The following is a 5,624-nucleotide window of genomic DNA, read 5'->3' as shown; positions in this document are numbered from 1 at the left end:
ATCATAATAATGAACGACTCGTCTAGCTCATTGCGACCTTCTCTAGAAGAGAATCGATGGGTTTACAGGCACCCATTAACTTTTATTTATACCATATATGTGATATTAAATTTTTTACCATATCCCTTTATAGTATATTGAAGATACCAAAGGTTCCTTGTTCCTCCATTAATTTGAGTACATAAAAGAAAATGGAAGAAGAGATGGAGGTGGAAGAAAGGGGGAAAACCCTAAGTTCAAATTGCCAATCTGATCGTGAAATTGTTACTAAATTGGTACCAAAATTTTGTGGTCAAAACGGCGTCACTCAACAAGTCAAAAGAATAAATATTGGGCCAAGACAAAATGTTGGTCCAAGTTTGAATTTTGCACAATTTCATTCTCAGCCAACTTAACATATGCACTTAACAGGCCCATCTCCAATTCAGTTGATGACATAAGAATAGATGATCAAATGCATACATCACAAAAATGTGTTGGGTTAATCTCAGCCCCTGATCAAGACCATGTACAGTTGTGTAGTAAAAGAATAGAAGGTTCGAAAATTGGTTACACTAGGAACCAATAGAAAGCTAGCAAGTGTATAGAGTAATTATTTTTTCTTTTCTGCAATTCTTTGTATAAACACATGAACAGATTGATCAATAAAGCATCCGGAAATTTTTACATTCTTGTGTTCTTTGATTTTGTTTTCCAACATGGTATCAGAGCAATACTAATTTACAGATTTGCAGATTTGATTTCTAATATTCTTGTTTTTCTAGATTTTCTGCTTTCACTGTTTTTTTTTTTGTTGGTTGTTCATCTTGTTTCTTCAAAATGGTTGAATCTGAAATAGCATACATTACCAATGCTACTGCTGCATCTACTGCCATAGACAGTAGCAGCCCATATTTCCTCCACCCTTCAGACTCACCAGGGATCTCCTTGGTGAACTCCATGTTTGAAGGGAAAGGATATGGTGGTTGGAAGAGAATTGTCTTGATTGCTCTGTCAGAAAGAATAAACTTGGATTTATTGATGGTAGCAACAAATCACCTTCTCTCAACAGCACTGAATTCAAATTTTGGAACAGGTGCAATGATATGGTGACCTAAATTTCCTGTCCAGAGAAATCTCAGACAATGTTCTTTATTCAAAATCTGCTGAGGAACTTTGGAATGACCCTGAGGCAAGGTTTGGACAAGTTAATGGTGCTAAGTTGTATCACCTACAAAAAGAGATGAGTGACTTAGTTCAAGGTTCAAACAATGTTTCCACTTATTATACTAGAATCAAGGCTTTATGGGATGAACTGGACACTTTATATACCAAAACAATGTGCTCATGTGCTTGTGAATGTGGAGGAAAAAATAAAGTGTTGAAATCTGTACAAGATGAAAGACTAATTCAATTTCTTATGGGACTAAATGACATTTTTGCAGCTGTTAAGAGTAACATCATAATGATGAGTCCCCCTCCCTCTGTTAGTCAAGCATATGCTCTGCTCATACAAGATGAGAAACAAAAGGAAATATCAATACACTCAAACTTTACTAATGATTCTTCTTTTTTCCTAGCTAACAGTAACAACAACCCAGGTGGACAGTACTCAGGAACTAAGAACTCAGGTTTCAAAGTAAAGAAAAATAATGTGGTTTTCTCCTTTTGTAAGAAGGTTGGACACTCAGTCGATAGGTGCTATAGAATGATTAGTTTTCCAACAAATTTCAAGTTCACTAAGACAAGAGGTTATCAGAGGGATGTAAAGAGCAATTTTTCTCAACCAGCTGCAGAAGCTAGTTACTCTAACTTCATCAATAGTGAGAATCTGAATCAATTAAGTCCTGAGCAATTCACTCAGCTAGTTCATCTGTTTACTTAGTCTAACGTGAATCAACAAAGTTCAGATGTTAATGCCAATGCTGCCCTGGCTGGTAATGTTTTGACTAAATCCATTTTTGCTTGATTTCTATTAATTCTAATCCTTGGATTCTACATTCAGGGGATACTCAACATATGTGTTTTGATTCTAAAATCCTTGTCAATCTTAGAGCTTTGCCTATCCCTGTTAATGTCAATTTGCCTAATGGTTTCAAGGTCAAAGATACTCATGCAGAAGTGTGTGTTTATTTCCTGAAATCACCATTCATAATGTTCTCTATGTGCCTTCTTTCAGACTTAACCTTTTGTCTATTCATAATATGTGTACTCAGTTACAGTGTCTAATCACTTTTCATCCACTCAATATGTTTTGCAGGCGCCTTCAGTGAAGAGGTCTCTGGTACTTGGTCAAGCTAGTCATGGACTCTATCAACTCTTTCCTACTAGTACACAACCTAGGAGATCTCCCAAGACTCATGATGCTTCATTTTCAGCTTCTAGTTTTTCTCATTTTCCTAGTTTTCCTACTTGTATTTTAGCTCCTGTTTCAGTTTCAGTCAAGGATTTTTCTAATGTTAGTTTATGGCATGTAAGGTTTGGGCATATGCCTTTTTCATCAATGAAGAATCTTGTTTCCTTTCCTTTTAAATCTATCTCTGATTGCAAATGTGATGTTTGTCCTCTTGCTAGACAATCCAGATTGCCTTTTACTCAAAGTACCATAAAAACCAAGAGCATTTTTGAACTAATACACATTAACACATAGGGGCCTTATAACAAAGACACCTACAATGGATACTAGTATTTTTCAACTATAGTGGATGATTTTAGTAGGGTAACATGGACTTATCTCTTAAGCACCAAAGGAAATGCTTTCACCATGCTCAAACAATTTCTAGCTATGGTAGAAAGGCATTTCAACACACAAGTCAAACAAATAAGGTCAGATAATGCTTTAGAGTTGGGAAAAGGGACTGTTGCTTCTGAATTTCTTTCTTCTCAGGGGATTTTACAACAAACTTCTTGTGTAGCAACTCCACAGCAAAATGGGATTGTGGAAAGAAAACATAGGCAATTATTGGAAATATCTAGAGCCTTATTGTTTCAATCACATTTACCCATAATCTATTGGGGGAAGTGTCTCTTGGCAGCTACTTACTTCATAAATAGATATCCTTTTAAAGTCTTACAAGGGAAAACACCTTATGAAGTTATTTACAAGCACCCTCCCAATTACCAACATCTAAAATGCTTTGGTTGTCTCTGTTATGTATCCACTCTATCTCTGTTATGTATCTACTCTAACTCAAAACAGGTCAAAATTTTCCCCAAGAGTAATTGCTTGTGCATTTATTGGTTATCCATTTGGTCAAAAGGGGTATAAAGTCCTAGATCTTAAGATAGAGAATTTTTTGTTTCTAGGGATGTAGTTTCTCATGAAAAAAACTATCCTTTCAAGTCCTCTATAGTATTTGGTCCTACATCTATTTTTCCTTCTTCAAATTCTACAAACTCACCATCCTACTCTGATGACGGTATACCTCCACCTTCACCAACTTCTACACATTCATCTTCAACTTCTCAATCAAATCCCTCTAATCCCTTACCATCTGAACCTATAATCCAGGATGAACTAGACAACACACTTCCTAATGCTATCCCTGCTACACAAACTAGGAAATCAGCAAGAACATACAAAGAACCTGCTTACCTCTCAGACTACATTTCTAGCAATGTTTATTTGACTGATCTTACTACTTGCTTTTCCTCTCCAGTTTCTCCTACTGTTTTTCCTTTTGCTGTTTTAACCTCTGATAATCAACTACTTTTTAACTCTATTTCACACATAATAGAACCTACTAGTTTCAGTCAAGCTTCACTTGCATTCAGGGTGGAAACAGGCTATGTCTAATGAAGTTGAAGCTCTAGAGCTGAATCAGACTTGGGAGGTTATGGAGTTGCTTAAAGGACAAAAGGCTCTACCTTGTAAATATGTATACAAAGTCAAACACAGGTCAGATGGTACTATTGAAAGATTGAAGGCAATATTAGTGGTCAGAGGAGATATTTAAAGAGAAGGTATTGATTTCACAAAGACCTTCTCTCCAGTTGTAAAAATGACAACTATCAGGGCTATTTTAACAATTGCTGTCAAGAAACAATGGGACATTTTTCAGTTGGATGTGAACAATGCCTTTTTGCATGGAGATCTCAATGAAGAAGTGTACATAAGATTTCCAGTAGGCATGAATCCACCTAGTCTTAATCATGTGTGCAAATTACAAAAGTCCTTGTATGGCTTGAGGCAAGCATTAAGGCAATGGTATGCCAAGCTTGCAGGAACCTTAGTTTTTAAAGGATTTGTTGCTTCTTTGAATGATTATTCAGTTTTTATCAAAAAGTCTGGTGATCTAATTGCCATTATGGTAGTTTATGTGAATGACATTATTTTAACAGGAAATGACATCTCAAGTATGCAGCACCTAAAAAAGTTTCTTGATGCAGAGTTTAAAGTAAAGGATCTTGGTGCTTTGCATTATTTTCTTGGGATAGAGATGATCAGAGAGGATCATGGGATTATCCTCACTCAAAGAAAGTTCACCTTAGAGTTATTGTCTGAGTTTGATGTTTCACATTTGCCCTTAGTTTCTTCTCCATTGGACCCTTCTCAAAAACTTTCAGCTGATTCAGGGGATTTAATTTATGAGTCTACCATTTATAGGAGATTGGTTGGTAAACTAAACTATTTGACACATACCAGGCCTGACCTATCCTATGCAGTTTAACACCTTAGTCAGTATATGCAAGAACCTCATATGCCACATTTTACTGCAACTTTAAGGGTGGTTCGTTATTTAAGAAATGATCCAGGGCAAGGACTATTTTTATCTTCCAATCCTTCTTTTTCTATACAAGCTTTTTTTGATGCGGATTGGGGGGCTTGTGTGGATTCTAGATGTTCAATTAGTGGTTTCTATATCACATTTGGTGGTTCCCCTCTTTCATGGAAATCTAAAAAAACAGGTATCTATATCTCTTTCTTCAGCTGAAGCTGAATATAGATCCATGAGAAGGGTGGTCGCAGAAATTACCTGGCTTGATCGATTGTTGACCTATTCTGGTTGTTCTCCGACTCTTCCAATTTCAGTGTTGTCTGACTGCCAAGCCGCCATCAAATTGCTCGCAATCCAGTTTTCCACCAACGTACTAAGCACGTGGAACTGGATTGCAATTCGTTCGACAACAGTACCTTGCCAGATTAATTTCTCTGTCATTTGTACCAGCTTCATCTCAGCTAGCTGATTTATTCACTAAACCGTTGTCTGATGTCTCTCATCAGTCCTTAATTAGCAAGTTTGGTCTCCGTTTCCCTCCCCTCCAATTTGAGGGGGGTGTTGAATATAAAAAAGGTTCCTTGTTCCTCCCTTAGTTTGAGTACAGAAAAGAAAATGGAAGAAGAGATAGAGGTGGAAGAAAGGGGGAAAACCCTAAGTTCAAATTGCCAATTTGATCATGAAATTGTTACTACATTGGTACCAAAATTCTGTGGTCAAAACAGCGTCACTCAACAAGTCAAAAGAGTAAGTGGGCCAAGACAAAACGTTGGGCCAAGTTCGAATTCTGCACAAGTTTATTCTCAAACCAATGTAACACATGCACACAACAGGCCCATCTCCAATTCAGGTGATGACATGAGAATAGATGATCAAACGCATACATCACAAAAATGTGCTGGTTAATCTTAGCCCCTGATCAAGACC

The 5,624-nt window shown here is 36.8% G+C and overlaps 1 long non-coding RNA gene across 1 annotated transcript; it reads right to left on the bottom strand.

The window, feature by feature from the left end:
* Window positions 1-612: 612 nt before the first annotated feature.
* On the bottom strand, window positions 613-5,390 carry LOC132619349 (uncharacterized). Its single transcript, XR_009574697.1, has 2 exons — window positions 4,956-5,390; window positions 613-1,210 (listed from the first exon to the last, which is right to left on the bottom strand). It is a non-coding gene; the product is annotated as an uncharacterized LOC132619349 (long non-coding RNA).
* Between the last annotated feature and the right edge of the window lie 234 nt (window positions 5,391-5,624).

The sequence above is a fragment of the Lycium barbarum genome, chromosome 11 (assembly GCF_019175385.1).
Source record: "Lycium barbarum isolate Lr01 chromosome 11, ASM1917538v2, whole genome shotgun sequence".
Lineage (NCBI taxonomy): Eukaryota > Viridiplantae > Streptophyta > Magnoliopsida > Solanales > Solanaceae > Lycium > Lycium barbarum.
The sequence above is the reverse complement of the archived record's forward strand: the minus strand, read 5'-3'. Positions and strand labels throughout refer to the sequence as shown.